This window comes from Canis aureus, chromosome 2 (assembly GCF_053574225.1).
Source record: "Canis aureus isolate CA01 chromosome 2, VMU_Caureus_v.1.0, whole genome shotgun sequence".
NCBI lineage: Eukaryota > Metazoa > Chordata > Mammalia > Carnivora > Canidae > Canis > Canis aureus.
This window is the reverse complement of record NC_135612.1, coordinates 66,790,079-66,815,597: the sequence shown is the minus strand read 5'-3', so window position 1 is coordinate 66,815,597 and position 25,519 is coordinate 66,790,079. Positions and strand designations below refer to the sequence as shown.

General features: G+C 36.8%; 1 long non-coding RNA gene across 7 annotated transcripts in view; it reads left to right on the top strand.

Moving 5' to 3' along the window:
- LOC144301225 (uncharacterized) overlaps positions 1–25,519 on the top strand; it is a 108,946-nt gene that overhangs the window by 67,325 nt on the left and 16,102 nt on the right. For 5 of the 7 annotated variants that reach the window (XR_013368040.1, XR_013368023.1, XR_013368039.1 and 2 more), the window contains one exon: positions 23,473–23,581. This is a non-coding gene — a long non-coding RNA (uncharacterized LOC144301225). Of the gene's footprint in view, positions 1–23,472; positions 24,328–25,519 lie in introns of those variants that run through there. The other 2 variants (XR_013368021.1, XR_013368024.1) reach the window with 1 other exon arrangement.

Here is a 25,519-nt window from a genome sequence, read left to right as displayed (position 1 = left end):
CACCCAGGCATCCCTGGTCTTTTGACTTCTAAGGTGGGAGGCAGGTTCTGCTTTTCACCAAGACCATATGGTGGGAAACTCACTGAGCATAAGAAAGGGGCTTAGATTCCAGAAAGCTCCAAAGCAAGTCATATGCACTAATCAGGAGATAAAATATGGCAATGATCAAAAATGTTCACAGTGGAATGGAGCCAGTGGTAGATTCTTCTCATGTGTTGAAGGACTAAACATTTGATGTGATATGGTATATTTATCCCTTTCCAAGAGGCACTAGGTAGTCTTTTCATCTGAAAATAACATTCCACAAAAGTAGCTTCACTGTCCCTGCCTTTCTTTCCCTTGGCTGTGTCTGGGCAGACATGGTAAGAGAGTGGGTACAGTGGTTCTGTGAATATTCAGTAAGCCCTGGATGAGCCCTGCAAGGCCCATTTCCTTGATGCTATCCCCCAAGGGATATTGAGATGGCTCCTGAAGTTGGACTGGCACATGATGTTCCAGCTGCCAAAGTGTGGCAATGTTTGCTGGATCTCCAATTTGACCTCATTGCATTTCAATGTGTAAACTCGCCCTCAGTGGGCCAGGCTGCATGACAAATAGGCAGCGCCTTCATGGATAATTCAAGCTCCAGTAGTTTCTCAGCTCAGATGGAACAGCTCTGGCTTTGCTAGAGTGGAAAGTAGATTATAAACTGCAAACTCATTTATTCTACAAATGTTTGCTGTACTTAGAGAAAGCAGTTTTCCATAATTTTCTTCATTTCCTTCTAGAGTCAAATTGGCTCCCTTTGAACATTTCCTAGTAAAATAGCTCCAGTGAATGTTAGGCCTGGAGATGATGGCAGATCTGTGCTTTGTCTCTATTAGCAGAGTAGGGACTTAACTTTTTCATGCCTCATTCTTCATTTGAAAGATGCTAACCACAGTTTATTCAGAATTAGCTAGGTTACGTTGGGGTGACAATTAGGCCCTGAATTTCAGTCACTTAACATCACAAAATGTTACTTCCCACTCACATGACATGTCCAACATGTTTTGCCAAGGGGTTTAGTTTCATATCACTTAAAGTCACAAATATCCATAGAGCACTACATGTGGACAGGGGGCTGATTCCCAGATTCAACTCAGACTGAACAGAGATATAGGGACTTTCTGGAGGAGGTGAGGCCTGACAGAGGATTACAAAGATGAGAAGGAGTTATCTAGGTTTTGCTTGACTTTCCTTCAGTAAAGTACCAATGCAAGAAAGAATAGGGTGTATGCAGAGCAACAACATTGCTAATCATGAAATCAGAGACACAAGCACTGGGTGATATGCTATATGTTGGCAAATTGAACTCCAATTAAAAAAAAAGAAGAAAGAAAGAAAGAAAAAAAGAAAGAAAGAAAAAGAAAGAACAAAAGAAAGAAAGGAAGGAAGGAAGGGAAATTAGAGACACAGAGAGGAAGGAGTCAAATTTTGGAAAATCCATGACAACTTATAGTGTTGTGATCTTGCCTTGTATACAATGGGGAGTCTTTGAAGGAGTTTAAATGGAAGTATGAAATGGCCAGATGGTTTCTTCTGAAAAAGTCAGTTTGGCAGCACTGTGGGAGTGGATTTAGCTGGCAAGGAGATTGATAGATTTTCATAATCCAGGGTGGAGAAATGAGTAAGAAAACTAGTAAGAGTGGATAAGAGAGGAAGGATACAAGAAATATTTGGAAGTATAAGGGTAGGACTTATTTAGTGGTTTATGGAATAGAGAGTGATAAAGGGAAAGAGATAAAGCTCCTTGGTTTTTTTATTTGATCACTAGTATGGACAATGGCCCTAACATACAGAGCATCTTGAGGAACAATGAAATAGATTAGGTTGGAGATGCCAGGAGGACATTTTGATGATGATATTTAGCAGGCAATTTTGCCCCAAATTTTGTCACTCAAGGAAGAAGTCTAGGACTACTATATGTTTTGTAAGACACCAGCAGACAGGTGGCAGTAGAAATCTCTGAAGTGGATAAGTCATCCTTTTAGAAATATGAATACTGAGGGGATCAGCATCCTAAGGATAAAACTTCAGAGAGCACCTCCACTTGAGGGGTGCAAAGTGCAATATGAAGGAGACAATTCAGTAAACTGGAAGAGACCTATCATAGAAGTATGAAAACCACCAAGAGTTTGATGGGTCAAGGACATCATGGGATTAGATTATCTAAAGAACATAGGTCATCCAATGATACGAAATGCAGTAGAATAATCCATGAAAGTAAAAGCAGAAATGTATCCATTTTATATATATATATATATATATATATATATATTATATATATATATCCATATATATAATATAATGTATAATATATACATTTATTTGTTTGTTTGATTGTTTATTACTTTTCTTTTAGTTTCAGAGGTAGAGTTTAGTGATTACATATAACACCCAGCACTCATTACATCAAGTGCCCTTCCTACTGCCCATCACTCAGTTACCCTATCCTCCCAACCCACCTCTCCTACCAATCCTCAGTTTGTTTCCTATGATTAAGAGAATCTCCTATGGTTTGTCTCCCTCTCTGATTTTGTCTTATTTTTTTCCCTCCCCTATGATCCTCTGTGTTGTTTCTTAAATTTGACATATGAGTAAAATCATAATGATTATTGTCTTTCTCTGAAAGACTTATTTTGCTTAGCATATTACCCTCTAGTTTCATCCACATCTTTGCAAATAATAAGACTTCTTTTTTTTGGTGGCTGAGTAATATTCCATTATATATGTATATACCAAATCTTCTGGAAAATTGTATGGAGCTTCCTTAAAACATTAAACACAGAGTTACCCTTTGACCCAAAAATTGTACTACTAGGTATTTACCCGAAGGATATAATCAGTGATCTTAAGGGGTACCTGCACCCTGATGGTTACAGCAGCAATGTCCACAATAGCCAAAATATGGAAAAAGCCCAGATGTCTGTTGATAGATGAGTGAATAAAGAGGATGTGGTATCTGTTACATTTAATAGCGATAATGTAATTGATCCTTTTAGTCTGCATCAATTACAGTGGACTAAATCAACAAATATTTATTCATTTTTTTTGAATCACCAAATATGTCTGAAGCAGGTACCATGTAGCAGGCTCTAGGATTAGTAGTGAGAATCAGGGTGAATAGAAATATACAGTCATGTCCTTGTAGAGCTTGAAGTTGAGTGCAGGATATAGACAATAGTCCCACACAACAATATATCATTAAATGTTGTTAAGCATTATGAAGATAAATATTTAGAAACAGATTTGAAGTGAGTATGTATTCTTCTTCTAAGATTGTAATGAAGGATAGATGTAGAGACTTGACTGTACTATAGGTGTGGTACAACCTGATTGTCAAGGAAGGGTGTAGGATGAAAAAGATCTCAACGAGTTTATAGACTAAAGAAACAAAAATACACAGGAGTAAAGACATAGGAAACAGAGGCAATAATTAACAGATCAAAGTCTGGAAGAAGCAAAGGAGCTCCGTGCTTTCTTTAGAGGATTCAGCTTTGTTTAAGAGGACAGCTGCCCCTCTGAAAGGAGAAAGACAAGCTGAAAAGGAGAATGTAAAATTTGTCTGGTGGGGCTGAAGTAGGAATCAAGTCTATCTGATGAGGGTGGGGCAGGTTGCACTTAAGTAGAAACAGAGCTTTGGAAAAAAAAAGAAAAATGAGTATTTAAAAGCAAAGAGGCTGTTAGTTTTTTAAAAGAAGCAGCTTGCTGATGCATGGAAGCTGAACTTAGTTGGCAACCTCTGATTCATAGACAAGGTCATGTGTTCATTACACTTGGGTTCATAACAAGGCAACATATGCCAGTATCTCTTATAGTTGAGTTGTGGACCATGTGACTGAATTCTGGAAAATAGAAAGTGGACAGAAGTAATGTAAATTGCTTCCAGCCTTGGGAATTATGCTACATGACTCTCTAGCCCTTGGAGAACACAAGTTCCAGATGTTGGGTTCCTGAATCAACCATCAGGAAAGGCAGCCTCCAGGAAGAGCTACACTTATTCAGTTGCACTATCATGTGAGAAACTTCTTTTTGGCTTAAATCACTGAGATTTATTGGTGTATTGTTATTGTCACATAATCTAGCTTATCCTAATATAACCACTGTTAAGATGTTGTATTAATTTACTCATAATATATTCATCCAATCATTATTATTTTTAGTATGATTATTATTATTTGCTTTATAGTTATCAATTCTATTATTTTCAAAGATTTATTTATTTGAGAGAGAGAGAGTGTGAACAGGGGGAGGAGCAGAGGGAAAGAGGAAGGAGACTCTGCTTAGCATAGAGCCTAGTGCAGAAGGTAGCAGGGTGGTACATCTCAAGACCCTGAGATCATGACCTGAGCTGAAACCAAGAGTCAGACATTTAATTGACTGAGCCACTCAGGTGTCCATATTGTAGTTGTTTTTAATCAGGAAAGTATTTAACAAGACGCTATTGTGCTTACTACTTACAATGTCTTGATATTTCTTTTAGAAAACAATGGATAAAGGTGTGATGTGTAGGATTTGGGCAAAGACAAAAACTGTTAAGATTCTATACTCCACTATTTAGACCCATTTCCCAACCTATTTCTTTATTTTCAAGAGCAAATTGTTCCTCTCTACATGTTCATCAGAACATAGGTCTCCTCAAAGAGGCAGGTATTGATTGGCAAAGACAATAAAAGAAAATAGTTTTTTCTTGAAATAAATAACTATAATTCTTGATTGTGTCCAATGGGATAGAATATGTAATATGAGGTCTTTCAGAATCTGAGAGTCCAAGGTCATAGGACTTCGAGGCTATCTACTTTTTGTCCTTGTTTTCTTTATACACAAGGGCTTTCCCTACTGTTCTTTTCTTTCCTGTATGAAATTCTCGAGATTGTTTATCCTCCCTTCCACCACAGCTGGGGCTTTCCACCCTTCTCAGTGCAGATAAAAGCATGCTGATAGGTGTATAACATGTAGGTTAGTGGCCAAGCAAATAGTATTTGAAACCCTTTTCTGAAATTTTTCTCCCGTGATTTTGAAGACATTCCCAAACATAATAGCTTTATAATCTTTGTAATCTTGGAAAATGATTTAACCTTTTTAAGTCTCATTTCCTCATCTATAGAATGAATATTCTCATTCCCATCCCCAGTAGAAGTAAAAGTTATATTAAATGAAATTTGTAACACATTTTGTACGGATTTTAGTCTTAAAGATTACTTATAATTACGAAAAAGTTAGTTGTTACATCTGAGTGCCTAATAATAGATGATGAAGATTTTTTTGGATCTGTTCTTAGAGATTGTCTGTAATCCTTTAAAGAGTGTTGTCAAAAGGAATTTTTTGTGATGATAGAAGTATTCTACACCCATGTGGCTCAATAGGAGAGGCACCAGAATGTGCATGTGGCTACCAAGTGCTTCAAATGTGGCTAGACAACTGAGGAAGTGATTTTTAATGTTATTTAACTTCAAATTACTTACATATCAATAACTATACATGGTTAGTGACAACTATATTGGCCAACACAGCCTCAGAGTGATGATCAAAACAGATGTCCTCTTCCTTTTACAAAATAGAAAATGGTGTCAGAAATGTGAGGTAAGTTGTTTAGAGTTATTCAGCTAGCAAATAAATGAGCGAGGATAGAAGTCTACCCATTCCTTGTCTATGCTTTTGTCTCTTCACCTTATTGTTTCTGAGAACATTTATGAATACCTCAATTCCCTTTGTGCATTTATTTTGAGCAGCTTCCCTTCCCTGAGACCATAACCATAGGTGATGCTATGAGGTCAGTCCCAATGTGGGACTTGAACTCATGATCCTGAGATCAAGACCTGGGCTAAACTCAAGAATCAGATGCTTAACTGACTGAGCCACCCAGGCACCCCTATATATCCTATTCTTAAGGCTTCAATTTACTCTCCCATGCATTCTAGGTCAACATATTTTACCTATCTACATCCAATCCAACCCTTGCTGAGTTCTATGTCCATAAATCAAATTATTAGTAGACATCTCTTCAAAAGTTCAAGTGTCTAAAAGAAAACTCATTATCTTTTGCGCTATCAGAAAACAATCTACTTTCCATCTAGTTTCCCAAGCTTGAAATTTGGGAAAGATTCTGACCTTTACTTTCTTTCCTATATCTACATTCAAATCCAAATTTCATAAATCTCCTCTCCATTCTGAATTTCCACCTTAGTCTAGATTACCATCATCATTCTTCATCTGGACTATTGCAGCCATCTATCAACTTTTCTTTATTTTTTTCTCCTCCAATATGTTCTCCACATTGTTTTTAGAATGATTTTTTAAAGCAAAATTGAACATGTCATTCTTTCCATAAAATACTAAAACAACTTCCTATTGCCCTATTGTTGACCAGTCTAAAATTGCACCCTGAAGTCTATCTTCTCTCTTTCATGACAGCTTTGTCTCTTTTCTCCTATGTGTACTCCAATTCTAGACACCCACAGATATTTGATTTTCTCTATCACAGGTTGACTCTAATTTCCTAAGTCCCATTCACTTCTAAAAGAAGACCACTCTTAATACTTGTTTCAGCAGGAATATCACAAAACTCAATAATGCTAGGCTCCTACTTCTGGAGGAAGCCTACCAATTTGTCTATCTTCCTTTATTCCATGATGCATGGTTGATGAGATCAGGTACTCCTTTTCTGAAATCAAACACAAAAAGGACCCAGAGTCTGGTGCTCTGGCTGTGAGGAGACATAGAGATATCCTTGACCCAGGCAGTACTCAGTTCCTCAGAGATAAGTTTGAAAGTTATCACTCAAAATGGCACCTGACCACTTACTTACTGGACAAATTAAATTAAACATGGAACCTTCAAATGGTAGCTAGAAAAGAAAAAGTAATGATGCTAGTAACTGGCTGGGTTTCAGGTAGAAGATAAAAATCTGGCTTTGGCTACTGATATTAGCATTGGTAATATTGGTTGGTATAGAAAAGAGGAACTATAGATAGCTAAAGGAGAGAAGAGACTAGTAGACAAATGTGTCCTTGACTCTTATCTCCCAGCTAAACTATTCTCTTATCTCTTGAATCATCTCCATGATAATCAAGGCAGTGAAAACATATATCAGAATTCAAAGTTTTTTACTACACCGTATTGTTCTCCATCAGGTAAGGGTCTTAACAAGTTTTTTCTTTCCACTGTAAGTATATCCTATTATTGATCTTGGCAGAGAAATGCCACCAAAAGAGCTAAAAAAACAGATTAGGTACAATAAATTTAAACCAGTTTAGATGGACTAGCATTATAAAAAACAAGTTTCTTTTATTCTGTAATCTGTGCCTTCTGGAAGTCTGCAACCACTTTAAACAGACATCACGGCACCCCAGTGTTTATAGCAGCAATGTCCACAATAGGCAAACTATGGAAGGAGCCACGATGTCCTTCAACAGATGAATGGATAAAGAAGATATGGTATATATATATATATATACAATGTAATATTACTCAGCCATCAGAAAGACGAATACCCACCATTTGCTTTGACACGGTTGGAACTGGAGGGTATTATGCTGAGTGAAGTAAGTCAATCGGAGAAGAACAATCATCATATGGTTTCACTCATACAGGGAATATATGAAATAGTGAAAGGGATTATAAGAGAAAGGAGGGGAACTGAGTGGGGAAAAATTAGAGATGGAGACAAACCATGAGAGACTCCTAACTCTGGGAAATGAACAAAGGGTTGTGGAAGGGAAGGTGGGCTGGGAGTTGGGGTAACTGGGTGATGGACACTAAGGAGGGCACTTGATGGGATGAGCACTGGGTGTTATATGTTGGTAAATTGAACTTCAATAAAAACAAAACCAAAACAAATAAAATTTTAATTTAAAAAATAATAAAATGATAAAAAAAGACATAGCTAACAAGCAGGATATAACTGAAGAATGGCATGTAAGAGAATCTTCTCTTGAAACTAGATAAACTATGACTTAAGAATGTTTGAGCTTGTCATAGTAATCAGGAGATGGACTTGTAGGAGCTATCTGTATTTGTAGGAAGGGCCTTGAACAGTCACCTGAAGACAGAGCGAGAATGACAAGCATGGTAGGTGTCTTTGCCTTATGCCAACCCCATGAACACCTCCCTGAGATCTCTGGAAAGGCAGTATATAGTACAGTGGTTATAAATACAGGCTTTGCAGTCAGACTGCCTGTGTATCAAATTTGGCACCTAGTAATTTTCTGGTTGCAAATTCTGGGGCAAATGGTTTGTACCTTCTGAGTTTTATTCCTTGTCCATTAGAAGGAGAAAACATATCATAAGTGCATTGTAAGATTGAAACAAAGCCTTCCATGTTTAGAATGTAGCACAGAGCTTACAACAGAGTATGCACATAAGGCACATTAGCCATTAGTATTAGGGGTTATGGGGAGAGAAGCTTTAAGCACAAACCAAAGATGTGATTCCCAAGAGAATCTCTAAGAGGCAGAGGGGCGGTGGTGACTCCTTTAATACTAAAGTGTGACATTGTGTGGGTGGAAGATTTTCAACACCTACTTCTGGGGACATAGCTGAATTCTTCTATCACTGGGTGACATCATCAGAAATACCACGAGAAGCTACTCCCTGAAGGTAGACATTGATGTTCTCTCAGAGAGACCTGTCCACATTGGCAGGGATGAGCATTCTGAACTATTTGTGGGCAGATAACACTAGGAAAGGGGAAGAGGAGAAGGATGCAGATTCATATGAGCATTCTCTCTTGATTTCCTGGTGGATTTGGGGGTCATTATCAATCCTGAGTAAGCCACGATGACTAGAATCAAAGGAATTTGAATTGTTATTAAAGTGACTCCGTTTATCCCCATACGTGAGAGGTTTCAAAAACAAGGGCCAGAAAACAAGTGGTACATAATTTAGCATGTTGCAATGCCCACTCTACCAGATTATGCAGTGTTTCCAGATGAGATTTCTGAATTAGATGTCTGCTTATTCCCTGCCTCAAAACCTCCATAACTTAACAAATTCCTCTCAATGTAGCCCCAACCCTACCTTTTCAGCTTTATATTGTGACACTTCCCCCAAACAGTTTATGAATTAGCCACATGTATCCACAATGCAATTCTGGGGAACTGCCTTGCTCTTGTGCATCTCTTTTGAAGGTCTTTGCATATGCTAGGCTTTCTTTTGAGAGTCCTTTGTGTCTTCCCAAGCTTTAGATTTCAATACAGGAGAGACTCACTACAGGAAGACTTAGTGTCTTTCCAAGCTTTAGATTTCAATATAGGAGAGACTCAACAGAAACAAATTATTTCTGCCAACTCCTTTGACCTTCACTCCAATGCAGTTGGATCAGGAACTGTCTCCCTTGTCCCCATCCATTACATGTACAAACTATGTAATACTTGGAAGTTAGCTCCTTGTGAACAAGTTATTTGCATGTTTATGAGCTCCGTCTCAGGAACATTGCATTTGCTATTTCTTCTACTAAAATGGCATTTCTCCAGATGCTCCATATGGTTGCTTCCTTCTCACCATGCAGATATCAGGTCAATTGTTAACTTTTATAGAGAGGTCTTTTGCAGTTTAAAATAAAGCAGACAGGCCCCACACCCAGTCACTCCCAGGCACTCTCTACTGCTCTCTCTCACACTACCTTATTTTACCTGTACCTAATACCATCTTATTTATTTGGTTACAATTTATTGTCTTTCTGTCATCAGAAAGTGTCTTGAGAGTAGTGATCATCAGGTTTATTTATTGCTGCATCTCTAGCACCTTGACAATGGCTAATGCACAATAACTGCTCAATAAACATTTGTTGACTGTCATCCCTACTAGACAGTGAATCTTTAGGACAGAAGCTGTGCCTTTGCATACTGAGCACCTAATACAAGGCTTGTCACATCTGATGTGCTAAAATATATATTGATCAAATGCATGACATTTTTAATTAGCCAATCAAGAACTGGTTGTGCACTGGGAGGTCAACAAGGCAAGCAATTCTGTGGAGTGTAATTACTGAGGAGGGTGTCCAGTAGAGACTGGCCAGAAGAAAGCAAGGAATTGATTAAGATACCAAAGAAAAGAAACCTGGTGCCTTGCATATAGTACAAGCTCAACATATGTTCAGAACATTGACTTAACAAAATGGGTTTTATACTTCAATGCTAATTCACTTTTTAAAAAATACCATTTGAAACCTGTCATAGAATCACCTGCTGCTTCATTCAAGTGTGTGTGGGGGGGTGAGTTGCTCTGTGACAGGTGTCCGACAACATGCTAATAGCCAAATCTATTCAATGCACAACGTTGACTTTAAGGAATGCTTTCTTTTTCTTTTTCACCCCACCCCCACTTCATAAAAAGAATGCCACTCTCCTGAGAGCATCACAATGGCAGTCCACAAATGAACCCTCTTCCTTTGAGAGAGACTAACTGTAGGGGAAAAGATAATTACTTAGTTCCTTTATCTCCAAATTATTTGTAATAAAATCTGAAATCACACCACAAGGTCTTTCATGAGGATGTCATAAATTAAGATGCATCGGCGTATCTGGTGCATCTGTTCCAATCTCTGGCCCTTTGTCTTCTGCAAAGAGCACACCAACCTCAATACCCAGCAGACAGCATTTACGCAAATGATGTCGTGGTCTATAGCATTAATATTCAGTGATTGTCTGTCATAGACACCTTACTGTACATCTGTTATGCAAATGTATGTTAATTCCGACTCCCTGACAGCTGCCTAGCTTCCCTCCCTAAAATGATCTTTTCCATTTTGAAGTTTGCAATCTGTTCCCAAAAATGTTAATCCAACAATTAGCTGAAATTGCTAAACAGAAATTGTACATGTTCAGTCTAAAATAGAAGGTAGCATTTTAAAATAGATGGTGAACCTTCTTCCCACGTCGTTTATTTCATATGTGCTTGCACACAGTGTAAACATTGATCTCCCCACAGCTTGGCTTGGGGCAAGTGGTGGGTTTACCTACCCCAATCCTAGGAGTTCAATAAGAAAGAATGGTATCATCATTCCTGTCATTCAAAGTACTTTGTCCTCAAATATGCTTTCAGAGACACACAGCATTTCTCTCTCTCTCTGAAACTTCTCTGTTTTCCCCACCAAAATGATTAGCATAAAGCACTTGGATATTAATAAGTGACAACACAAAAACATAAAGTGACAAATGATTGGGGAAAGAGATCTAAGAGAACGTCCCATGAGACACAAAACACAGTAGACAGTCTCTCTGTACATTTTAGATGGATGTTAAATAGAAGATGCTTCCCTACTTAATAACTTCATTCATTCTGAGGAATAAGTGAAGGACTTTGGAACAATAATAGAAATATCCGTCAAGACCTCAAAAGGGATTATGGTGCTTAAGAGAAGTTAAGAATTATGAAAGATTAATATAATGAGATAAGAAAAACTACATTGAACATTAAGTGAAAATCAAGACCAAAGAACGTATATGTGCTAGTCACCACGTTGGCCATGTGAGTTGATGTTCAACAACATTCTTGGGAGGTGGGTATCATTATAGAGCTCATTTTAATAATGAGGATCTGAGCAAAGAGTGATTTCTGCAAGTCTATAAAGTTTCCATGACCCTCATCCAGTACCTTTTCCAGGTCTCTATAATGAGGAAGAACACAAGTAAAATGGAGAACTATGTGTGCAGTGAAGTAGAAGTCAAAGGCTTCTGCTTTAATGGGGCTATTTCTGACTTTTCTAAATAGAAGTCTTAGCCTTCTGGAAAATCTAAAAGTCCATCTAAGGAAAATGAACTTGAGTCTGCTCTGCTTGAGATCTTGAGGACAAGTTTCTTCAAGGATACTACAGATAGGGATCCTCTCCAACCGCAGGAGTCCATTTTTAAAATGATGGTGCTAAACCAGATGAATTCCAGGGTTCCATTCTAGTCTAACATTTTTAATCTGCATTTATTTCTGGATTAGTAATGAGACAATGAGTGAATAAAATACATTATCTTGGCTATATGATACATCTTCACTGATTTTCAGTGATTCTATCATTAAGATGGATATGGTAAGACACTCATTAGTTCCACAGGAATCTTTTATTGCTATTATTATTTTAAGAGATTCCAAGATTTTTAAATGTTATAAATTTTATTTCCATGTCATTCTAATAAACTTGATTTTAGAGTCTATAATAAGCAGTTATAATTTATTTAAATGCTCTCACTTGAGAAGGATAGGGTAGCAAAATCTCACAAATTATTGTGAAGGACTAAATGCTGCTCTGTGCAAATTAATCTAGATGCTGAATTTTAGTAAACTAATATATATATAGAAAACTCACTATAAGGCACATCCAAATGAGTTCTATTATTATATATATGGAAACGGGGACATAAAAAGTTTAAGTATATTGTCCAAGTTTATTCTGCTGGTAAGCAGGATGGCTGAGATTTGACCCTAGACCAAATCTCTTACCTCCTTTTTGTGTTGCCACCCTATAAGCTATCTTCTCAATTTTCTTTCAAAAAAGAAAAAAATAAAACAAATTGTCAAATGTATCTTCCAAATATTAGATGGAGTGATATAGTGTGTGTGTGTGTGTGTGTGTGTGTGTGTGTGTGTGTGTTATCTTGACCCAGTTTGGAGGTCCTAACTGGAAGCTGATCAATTGTTTCCATTGAATATCCAGTTCAGAACCCCATCCTCTTCCTTTGTTAGGCCATGATATATCTACCTTAATTGCCCTAGGGCCATTTACCAGACAACCAACGGCAGCCCTTAGGCCCCAGAGTCGCTGAAATTATTTACATTATTTACCTTAGCCACTGCTAAGCCAGCTTGCCTTGCCTGTTCCTTCCTGCAGGAGCCACAGAACAAGAGCTTACTCACAGTTCTCTCTGCCTTGTGAATAGCCCTGGTGCCTCCCCATGTGGTCCTTCACTCTGTGCTGTGTTCCCTCCAAGGCATGATGAATATAATAGAACTGTAAACTTCTTTTCGATTTCTCTCTCTTCATCTACATCTAGCTTCACCATATGTCACTCAAGGTGATATGGTTAAAATGGGTGGTAGGAGGTTTAGAGATAACTTTATTCACTGCAACTCAGTCAGAATCTCCAAGAAATGGCCACATCTGGCCTCATGCACAGTGAAGAACACCCACTCCCCCAGCCTTATTTTGCTTATTTATAAAGAGATGGCAATAATTTCTATCTCAAAAGAGTTGGTGTGAGATTTCTTTTTAAAAAATATTTTATTTATTTATTCATGAGAGACACAGAGAGAGAGAGAGGCAGAAACATAGGCAGAGGGAGAAGCAGGCTCCCTGAAGGGAGCCCCATGTGGGACTTGATCCTTGGGATCATGCCCTGAGCTGAAGGTAGATGCTCAACCACTGAGCTACTCAAATAAAAGCATATATTTGTGTGAGATTTCAATGAAAGAATACATGCTACAAAAGCTTACAATATGCTTAGGTATGTTAAGTGTTCAAAAAGCATGCCTAAAGAAAGGAAGAGGGACACATATTCTGTCTCAAAAACTATAATTACATGTGTGTGTGTGTATATATATATATGTATATATACATATATATATATACATATTTGCTTTGTACTTTACAGAAAATTTTCCCAGCTATTATTTCATTTGTTCCACCAAACTTTTTGCTGAAGGGAAGCACTGCTCCAATGAAGTCCATTTTCATAGGTAGGGAAACTGAGGCATAAGATAATTGTATTGTCTGAGATCTCTTGCTGGAACAACAACAACAAAACACCTCATATTTGCTCAATAAAAAGTGCAGGGGTTATCCAAGCCATGCTGTCTCCTGGTGAAAGTCAGAGGCACTGGTTGGTAGATAAAACTCTTGCAGGGGTTAAATAAACAAGATCAAGATCTCAGTTCTGTATTTCTATTAGAAATTGATGTCTCCTCCTTTCACTTTTGCAACAATTCATGACATTGAAATGATTATATTTATCATTTGTATCTTGTTTTTCTGTTTGACCTGAATAAATTATTTCTTGAGACATATATTTTCTGATCTGCCCTGTTAGGGGTTTGGAGCGGCTTTTTGTTTTCTGGTCATTTAACTCCTACTATGCTTTAGGTTTTTGACCAAAGTTGTAATAGAAACTAAATAATCAGATGATACACAAAGTGCATGGTATTGATAGTTGGACTTTTGTTTCATGATTCAAGGCTCCATATAAGGAATGTAGAATGTAGTTTGGAGCTGGACTCTATTCCCTTATACCTAATCCTTAGTATATAGAATTACGAAGGTCCCAAATGAGGCAACAGAGATCTGCCTTTATGAAGAGGAAAATTCTAGGTCAATTTACTACCAGCAAGGACGAAGACAACATGCAGATATTGATATGTAAGTCCCACTAGTAAAACATAATTCAGTAAATGTCCCACATTGACAGATTAGTGCCTTTATATCACTTTTAAGAAGCTTTTAATGGAAGAGTGTAGAGAGATAAAAGCATGGGGAGAAGAGCAGAGCTTCTCTCTAGAAGATATGAGGGGAAGGTCTCTGTTTCCTATATTCACAAAAAACTTCCAAGGCAGACAAAGTGGAATTGTTATGTTATTCCCATTTTAATTTATAGGTGAAAGAAATTTAGACTCAGAGCAATTTTGTGACTCGCCTAGAAAATTTCTGTTGGAAAGAGTCACAGCCAAGCCTCAAAGCCAATTTTTCTGACTCCCGCTTCCCAGACTCTTTCTACTTCCCCAGATGGTGTCTGTGGGTTGGGCTCTCACTTTCAAGCTTCACTGGCCCTGGATGATGGACGAGGATTTGCTCTGGGCATCTGGGCCCAGGTTGAGGTATAGGTGCCAGACTCACTGTGGGTCTTCTAGACACTCTTTCTGCAGTTCAATGGATTCCCCCCCCACCCATTCATTGCCTGTAATGGAATTATGATTTATCACAGAAACAAAGAACAAAGTATGTGTTCTCAATGAAGGAGCTCTCAGAGGGCAAGATGTGTGGTAATCTGAGTTCAGACTCTTTTAAATTAGTACTATTTATTTTCTACTTTTTTATGATAGCCTTGCCACAATTTAATCTGATATGTTTTTAGTGACTTTCCATTAATCATTCAATGTAAAGCTTTAAATTAACTTGGTTTTATTAATTAATTTATTTATTTTAACTTGGTTTTAATAGAAACAATAGAAGTAGCTTGAAAAAACTTATTCTTATGAGAGGAATTTGGGGTGGGATTCATACATTTTTGAAAGAGTTGGCTACACTATTGTCCAGGAGAGCATGCTTCACCAAGGCAACAGTGACAATGAAGAGCGACTGCCTCACAAAACAAGCTTCAATGAGTTGATGCCTGTGAAAGAATATGAATGGTTGAAGGCAAAATTGTAATAAACGTGGGAGAGAATGAGGACAAATCAGCAAGTTGCAACTGGGCCTAAGAATGGTGGTTCCTCTATGCAGATTTCTCTCTTGCACTGCTTAGGAGGCTAGAGCTACAGACATGCAGACCACTAACTAGTTGTGTCATTCATGCATGCCAGGTACCAATGAGTGCTACTGAGGTCCAATGACTGAGCATTCAGTAAGATCAAATCTTGGGCCACTGGACAGAGTGGAGTGAGAGTGCTCTGTCAGGAGCCCCTTTCTTACTTTAGGTTATATCAGGAAGGAAATCACTATCATAGATTGAAAAAATCTGTGGCGACTTCCTGAGAAAATTCATGGCTGTGGCTATGAAGCACAGGTAGAAATGACTGAGATTAGGGAATTGATGAATGGTACTTTAGGTAATTATAAAGAAGCCAAACAAGGACACTGTACCACATGTCTTATGGAGAACCACTAAACACAACTGTGGTAGTGCTCGTGGAAAGCTTTTCTCCCCTCTCCCAAATCCTTTCTGTGCAAACTCAGCTTTTAATTTACTGTTTATCCCCCAGCTCTCCATGGAATATAAATAAACATGAGTGACTCACAGGACTGTTTTTTTTTTTTTAATGTAAGAGATTGCCATGGATTATAAAATGAACACTTAAAGCGCTGGGAGGTGATGTTGGCATTTTAGAGTTTTTATGCAAATTGACAAGGGCCTAATTCATGCCATGTTCCTATTTTTCAAAACACACTTTGTTATCAAAAAGGCAAATAAATGTGCCCCCCGCCCCAAAAAAGATCCAGCATCCTCACTTGTTGTCTAGCCAAGTGATCTGGAAAGAAAAGAAGGATATATCAAGATCCCCTGCCAATCCTACGTCTTATTCTTTTGACTCAGGGAGTGTGGATTCTTGATAAATAAACTCACTACTATTCAAAAGAAAAATTTCTTCAGAGATTGTTCCTGGAGGTCCTGAGGAGCTGAGTTATTGCTCTGTTCAAAAATGATCAATAGGGAGTTTGGTGGCACAGTTGGTCAAGCAACCATCTCTGGGTTTCAGCTCAGGTCATGATCTCAAAGTCATGGGATCAAGGCTTGAGTGTGGCACCAAGCTCAGTGTGGAGTCTGCTTGAGTTTCTCTCTCCCTCTGCCTCTCACTTCAGCTCCCTCTCTCTCTCTCTCTCTCTAAAATAAATAAATCTTAAACACACATAAACAGACAGACAGACACACACACACACACACACCAACATGGTCAATAGTTTTAAACAAGTCACAGCAGAAACATTTGAGCCTACAGAAAATTGGGAAATTGAGAGAACACATTAGAAGATTCAGCCTTCACGTCTCATGCTTCCTACTACTCTCATGCCACCTTCTGTGCACCTGGAAGCCATTTTCAGCCCCTTTCCTCCTATAAAACTGAATTGTTAAGAAAAGAAATAAATCAGTAAGCTTGCTGATTTTTTTCCTCTTAAAGATGTTTTTATTTGAATTTGGCACTTACAAACAAGTGGGAAAAGTATTTTTCAGCGAACACAATTGATCCCAGAACTCCTGATATCATAGTGCTTACCTCAGTAGCTCTTCTTGGAAGAATGTTTGAGGTGTGCTTTTGCCTAAAGCATATATTTTAAATTATGCAGCTGGGGGGGACTATACCTATGGTTCAAAGTTTATTAACCAGGGAGTTGAGAAGAAGAGATATCATGCCAATAATCGCAATAATAGCTACCAGGACTGAATACCTTCTCTGTGCCAGATGAATTATATACAACACTTCTATCAAGGCTTTCCCAAAATGTGCTCTGAGGACTATCGGATATTAATAAATATTACAAGGCAGTCTTTGTCCTTGGAGAATGGGTCTTTGTTAAGGAGAATACTATGTGGAAAGTGTAATAGTTTCCCTTCCTTCTGACAAAGCCACAGGAGGATCTTTCTCAGATCCTCACTGTTAGAACTTGTTGATCTCCTTGGAGGGAGAACTCAGGATTGTGGGTTTCCCTCTAATTCTAAGAGTTAGAGGGAGTCTAATTCTCAAGAGTTTCTTTCTCATTTTAATCCACACTTAGCTCTAGAAATTAATCAAAATCATTATTTAAGTTTCTTTACCAGTTTATAGCTCCATTTCATAGTGGCTTCTGCTTCAGACAAGGAAGTCTCAGCTGTGAGTCTCCAAATTTGTCTGTCTCTCTAAATTTTAGCGGTAATAGTGTGACCTCTGTTAATGATGGATTCACAAATAGTCATTGATATTCCGTTTGTTCAGGTTTTTCTTCTAAAGATAGAAGTGACAATTTTCAAAGTTCTTTACATGTTGAAATTGAATTCAAAAGTTAATTTTTTCAAAGATACTTGAATTTTTAAAAATTCTTTCAAAGATATTTCCATTGAATATAGAATTCAGGGATAACATTTTTTTTTCTCTTATTATTTTAAACGTGTCATTCCATTGCCTTCCTTCTTACATTGATTTCTAATGAGAAGTCTGTTGTAACTCTTAACAAATGTTTTTCTTTCAGTAATTTTTTTTGTTTTAACTGCCTTCAAGGTTTTTCTTTGTCCTTGAATTTCAGCAAAAACAATAGAAACCAAGTGTAGTTTTATTGCTACTGATTCTGCTTTATGTTCTCTGACCTTGGATTTGTGGTTTGGTGTCTGCTACTAATTTTGGAAAATTCTGAATTATTATTTCTTCAAATATTTATTCTCCTTTTCCTTCATCATTCCAAAACCAAATACCATTTTATGTTGTCCCTCATCTCCTTAATGTTCTGCTCTGTTTTGTTTTGCTTTGTTTTCACTCTTTCTTTTCCCTCTTTATATTTTAACTTGAGTGATTTCTATTAACTTATTTTAACCTGACTGGTTCTTTACTGTCTGTGGAGTTTACTGGTAAGCTCATTGGAAGCATTCTCCATATCTGTTACTGTGATTTCTGTTTTTATGTTTAGTTTAACAATTTATTATTTTTTTTCTTATGGCTTCTATCTGTCATGACACTACTTATTTGATCTTGTATTTTGCCCTCTATTTTTTTCTAATAGGGGCTTTGACACACTATTAATAATTATTTTAAATCTCCTCTCTGATAATATCAACATCTGTGAATATGTGTGAGTCTTATCCTGATGCTTGCTTTGTCCCTTCAGACTGTGTTTATTCAGCTTCTATGTATGCTTCATAGATTTTGTTGTTGTTGAGTTTTTGATTGTTTGATTGTTTTATTTGGTTTCTATTGTTGTTGTTATTGTTGTTAAAAGCCTGGAATATTGTATAGAACGGTGGGTACTAGTATTAATAATTTTTATACTTGGAGATAATCATGCCTTTTCTTCTTGCAGTCTTTTGATGTGGTGATTTGTGCTAATATACTTAGGAATTGGACTGGGTTTAAAGTTTTTCTCAACTTGGTTTTGGGTCTACCCCATGACCCTGGATTTTCCATTTACTTTGCTCTCCAGAGAAAATTCTTTTGTACTCTCTTTGCTTCATCCCAATGTTATTTTCACTCAATGTTTGTTAGCATGTGGAAGGGAGTCCTGGGGACATTCTCTGGTGTTCTAATTAAAACTTAGTCTTAGGCACTGTGGACCTGAGCCTTGAGGGTATGGACTTTAAAAAAAAAAAAATGTTTATTCTTTTTAAATATTTGATTTATTTATTTATTTATTTGTTTGTTTATGAGAAACACAGAGAGAGAGGAAGAGAGACAGACAGAGGGAGAAGCGGGCTCCTTGCAGGGAGCCTGATGTGGGACTCGATCCCTGGACCAGGATCACACCCTGAACCGAAGGCTGATGCTCAATCAGTGAGCCACCCAGGCGTCCTGAGGGTATGGGCTTTTTATGTGTCCTTGCCTTCCTCCAGATGCCATACTGGGTTTTGCATTTATTCTTCCTCATTTATCAGGCATGGGGCTTGGTTTTCTGTTCTTAACTACGAGCTGTAGTTAAAATTTGGTTACTTTTCCATATGCAAGTCAAGTGTTTTGTTTCACAGGGGAGATAGTGGGTTGGCAACCAGGCAAAGCTTTAGCAGTAACTCGTTCCTCTCTCCTCATTGTGAAAATTTTCTTGGGATTTTCCCACATCTTCCTTATGAGTACTTGATGGAAAATCCTGGAGTATATGAATATTCCTCTCTCCGTGGCCCAAAGCAATTTCATAGTCTTTCACTAATCTATTCTTAGCTGTGAGCAATTCATTATAATTTTCTGGTTTGTCCTTCTTATTAGCTTGTATGGCATTCAGTATCAATGTCCCAGGTAAGTAAGAGCTTAAGTCTTACATTTCATTACTGATGTCCGTCTCTCTCCATGTTTTAGGTTATTTGTCCTTGTGATCTCAGTTCTCTGATAAATTTTGTAAAAACATGTTTGGTTAGCAATTTTCTTATTAGAAGAGTGGGAAAGATGTCCATTCTAGCTATTTTTATGAACTGAAACTGCCGGCCATTCACATTTGACTTAATTTTCACCCTAAAATTTGACTGTTTTGTTCTCTATTCAATCTATCCAGTTTTATTCCCTTGCCCATAGGATGGCTAGCCAGTCTCCTAATCCCAACCCTTGGTTCCCAACATGCTTCAACTCATCCCCGAGGTAGAATAAAAATATTCTGATTTCTGAGGGTCTATTTTTGTTTTGCCATCTATTATTTCTATATTTCCATTGCTCACCTTGCTTTCTAGGTTACAAATTTATAATTCCATAAATTTTGTGTACTTACTGTATTCCAAGAATCAAGACAAAGCAGAGGGCAGAAATCATAAATTAAGTTGATACAGTTCTCACTCCTAAGGAAGCCATATTTTAAACAATAATACAATGTATACATACACCTGAAACAGAGAACTTACTATGCAAGCTTCAAATGACAGAACAAAGATGTTATAGGACCCAAGTTTTATAGGTGTACAACAAACAAATTATGTGCTTTTAAATATATATGTGCATTTAAAGTAAATATACACAATATGTCATGAATATATGGCATGTTATGTATTTATTTAAAATTGTATGTATTTTTTGCATGTCTGTTCATGTAGTTAAGATTTTTCTTATCTGTTCCATGTAAGGGTACTAGTGAGATATCTGAGACTACTTTGGGGCTGGGGGAATCTGAACCATAAACAAACTGGACACTCTGTACTTAGAATAAAGTTATTTTAAAAAATATTTTTATTTATTTATTCATGAGAGACACAGAAAGAGAGAGGCAGAGACATAGGCAGAGGGAGAAGCAAGCTCCATGCAGGGAGCCGGATGCAGGACTCAATCCCAGAACTCCAGGATCATTCCCTGAGCCAAAAGCAGACATGCTCAACCATTGAGCCACCCAGGCATCCCAGAATAAAGTTATTTTGAAATATAGCCACAATTATGTGAGAGAATTTTGGAGCAGGAGAGAAACTCAGAACACTGGACCTTTAAAACTAGTTTGAAAGTGTACTCTAGAATGGTTTTCATTTCTTTGAAAATGCAAATGAGATGAGAGAAAGGAGAACAGGCATTTGATTTCCTAAGCAGCTCCTCCCAAAGAAAGGAGAACATTTCTGGCAGTCTAGCTAGGTTATTCTTAGGAATTCTCTCTGGAACCAGGCTGGAGATATTGCTGGCAATAAGAATGATACAATATTACTGCTACAGGATCAGAGATGCACAGGGACACATATTTCCATCAGAATTTAGTAGCACCAAGCCCTGCATACCTTGTACATGACTACTGGCATTCATAGAATAAGTCTTCTTCCTAGGAATACATACTATCTTCACAGTAATGGTTATATGTAAAAAGAAGGAAAGAAATGGATTCTGGTAGGAACACTAAACCATGCATAATCACATTAATAAAAGGATACAAAATTAACATCTCAAACTTGTTATCAAATATTAAATCTCCATATTGGGTACATTGTCCATTATCCTGTCTAGTTCTCTATATGTTAAAATTTTTTGTTATAAAGATGGAGAATCCAGACCTCTTTCTGGTTTTTGATCCTGCAAATATATGTAGGGCAGGTTTTCTGGTGAGTTATGAATTGGCATGAAGAAAGTACATGCTCATACAAACAGGTGCAAATACCCTGATTCGTGATTAGATCAAATGTCCACTCTAGTTAGCCCAAAATATAAGATCCTATCAGCAATGATGTGGCCACACAGGGCAGGAACAGATGTAGCACTAATTCACATGAATTTCCATGGTTCCCAGAGTCCCTATAGAGGGTACCAAAGCTGTGTCACTCTCTTACTAGCTTGGATATTAAAAACATGTATGTTAAAGTTCAATTCTTATCACATTATTGTCCTTTTTGTATATGACTTTACATTGTGATTATAAAAATACTTCAAGTAACATTTTATGCGCTTCTTTTTAAGAGATGTTCTCTAAAGTTGAGCTTTCCTCATCCATCTAAAACCAGGTTCTGTGTAAAGACTGCTAACTCTGGGAAACGAACTAGGGGTGGTAGAAGGGGAGGAGGGCGGGGGGTGGGAGTGAATGGGTGACGGGCACTGGGGGTTATTCTGTATGTTAGTAAATTGAACACCAATAAAAAATAAATTAAAAATAAATAAATAAAACCAGGTTCTGAGTCTACAAGTTTAGATCCTTATTCAGGAGATAAAACTGTACCAGTCTCCAATGTCCTAGAAGAATTTTACCTCCAAGTTTTTAGTGGTTTGGGAAACTCCTTTTAGAACCTTTTAAACTAAAAGTTAACAGGGAAAGTCTTAAACTTTCCCAAGAAATCTTGGATGATAAATTGAGTAAATGATGGTGTCATCTGACATTTGTGGAGGATTAGGTTTGGCAAGGAAGAACTTAAAAATTGTGTTTTGGTCATATGTTTGAGAAGACTACTTAACATCGAAGGAAAGATTTCAAGTATACAGTTAGAGATATCCAGTGATGTGTGGAAACAAATACTTCTGGTTCAAAAGAGCTAATCACAATGGTATCTGGAAAACTGGCCATGCTTTGGGTACTTTTGCACCATTCATTTAATGCTACAAATCCGTGTTTTTTGTAATCTAGAGAGAAGGTAGGAATACAAGATTCAGAGAGTTCCAATGAAGCACAACAGGGATATGAAACCAAAATATGACTTGATCGGTTTATGAGTAGTATTTAAATTGGATGAGTTTACCTTGGGAGCAAACGTAGAGAGAGAAAAGATAAGTTTCAGAAGTGAACATCTGAATCTCTCAGCATTCAGACATTGGAAAGTTGGGAACATGCTATGTTGAAAGTGAAGAGAGTATATTTGTACACATAACTGTGTCTAATCCTGGTGAAAAGTTGCATAAATTAGTAGTTGAAAATCAACTGTTTGTTTTTGGCAGTGTGGAGTCATTGGTGACATTGATTACAATAGTCACATTGGTAGAATAGACTGGTGGCTTCACTGAAATATGTTCAAAAGATAGTGATGGTTTTCTCCTCCCTCAATTCACTTTACTCTTCCAAATTTTCTCTAATGCATAGGCTTGCTAGTCTCTCTGATTAATTAGGTAATTACCTATTCATTTTTCTTATTTTATTCATTGATTTTTGCACTTTATTTAAAACATTCCACTTCGTAATGTGAGAAAGATATTATTAAAGTATGACACATTTAAGCAATATGAACTCTTGATATGGTCCCATGGGAAAAAATAGCTGAGATAAAGCTTCAGCATACTCTGCTTCCTCTAGACTAGACTTGCAAACAACATAAATGTGTGTATATATGGCAAATTTGTTAGAGCGGGTTTTCAACTTGGATGTTGAGTTTCTTGATAAAGGGTTTTTGCTAATTGTTACAACAAATATTTAGATAATGAAAGCTCAGATAGTGAGAGAGACACATAAAACAAATGAAGATAACAATAACGTTTCATGTTTGAAAATATTTTTAATGGAGACAAGGCAATATAGTGGCAATGTAGATGTTTAAACTTTGCATGTTTAGTCCCAAAGGGAAAGGATTTAGCTAGACTTCTAATCTAGCTTGCTTCTGAGAACGTAAACCAGATAATCTATGTGACTTGCTTTGTGCAGTTCAATATAAAGAACGGAGTCACTTGAATGTCTCACTCTAAAGGACATTTATTTCTTTCAATATATAGAATCATCATATGTGAAGCCCAAAAGTATTATAGAGATTATCTAGATCCAAAACCGTATTCTTCAGAAGAAGAAATGAATTCATGCAGAGAAGAAATGGATTGCCCCAAGGTCAGCTAATGATATTGTTGAAATTGGAATCTATGCCTCCCTAACTTTAAAACCAGTTCTCTGTCCACTAAAATAGAATACATGGAAGATGGTGTGACTCCAGAGGACATGTAATTGAATTCTGAGATGCTGTCAAATATTAAGAATGAATAGTTGCAAGCTCTTCATTGAACAATGACAAAGACACTCATCTTACTTTTCCTCTGAGAAATATCAGACTAGAGACTGGTTTTGCAAGTTTAGCTTCTAAGATACAAACTCCCGGAACATATAATCTTTTCTTTTACCTCTCTAAGCTGGTCTAATGCCTAGAGCTTGCATTAAGTTTATAGCTACTCTTCTCTGTTAATTTGATAAAGAATAATATCTATTTTATCCTGAAATGTTTTTGTCTTCTAGGACATTTTGCTTACACTTACCAATACAATTTGATTTTGTGGGTGAGATTCGCTGAGACTTGGGTTATTAAAGGTTTATTTCCTGGGGTAAGAAAAGATTTTCCCCTTCCTTTAATGAGTGTGGTTGCGATTATCTAAGTAGTTTTAGAAGTTAAGATCGCTGATGTATCTGAGAGAAGCCAGCAATCATCTGTGTGTTTCAACCTTCAGTTCTTTGGCTCATAGCCCATTCTGTGTTTTCCCCAGATTTTGGTCAGCATTAGGTAAAATATACTGTATGATTTTGGAGTCATGATAAACTTATTCTTTTTGAATATGATTTGTGATGTTACTGACTCTTTGTCTTAAAAGGGCTATGAATTTTACCGTTTAATTGCTTTTTATATGTATATTTCATTACTTTTTAGATGTATATTTTGTATACTATTTAATTACTTTTTATATGTAAAATATACATTTTAGATGTATATTTGTATTTATGCATACACTATGTGAATGTGTAACCCATTCATGTAGTATATATACACCTATAGAAGTATATACTGAAAAGTTTTCTTCCTACATTCCACATTCCATCCACTCAGTTTCTATACTTTCATGGTTCAACCAATGTTCAAGATCATTAGTCTTTTATGTATCTCCAGCTATTTGTTATAAGATTAAATACAAATATGTGTTTTCTAGAATTCCCATTTTTTACTAACATTAACATCTTTACACTTCTATCTGCACATTGGTCTTTCCACTTAGCAAATATCTTAGCTAAATTTCCATGTCATTTGGCAAAAAAAAGTCCATAATATTTTGAATTAGTTTAATATTTCATTTAAGACTATAATCCTATTGATGGACATTTGGATTCATTCTAATCTTTTGTTATTACATATGATGTTGCAACAAATACTTTTATAATATGTCATTTTGCTGGTATAAGTTCCTAGAAATATAATTTATGAATCAAAGAAAGAAACATGTATGATATGACAGCTACAGAAAAATGAACCTTCATGCACCTTGTACCAGCAATATGTTAACATATCTTTCTTCACAGCTTTGCCAATGTAACAAATTATGAAAAATTTGAATTTTCTTAACAATCTGTTGAACCACAATAATGTCTCAGACTTGTGCTCTTAGAGAGGATAAAATAGTTCATGATATGTCAATGCTTCCAGTTCACAAATTTGGAAAAGAAGTAAATTTCAAAATTCATGTTTTGAAGACAGTGGAGAGTTGTTGAAGCAATAAAGTTTGAATAGAATAAAATTTCATATAATAAAGAGCACTGTATAAGTAAGCTGATGATTTATGGTTACTTTCTTCCCTGGGTCATGAACTAATTCTGAATGCAGCCTGAAAATAGTGTTTATAAAGACACTCCACAAAATAAAATGAAATCTAAAAGTTGTCTCTGTTGAAGGAAAGAGGAATCTGTGGAATATTTGGCAATTGCTCAGTGTTTGTGTAACTGATTAGAAACCAGAAGAAGCCCAAATTCATAGCAATGATTCTCCTGGAGTACTTGTTCCATTCTTGGGAA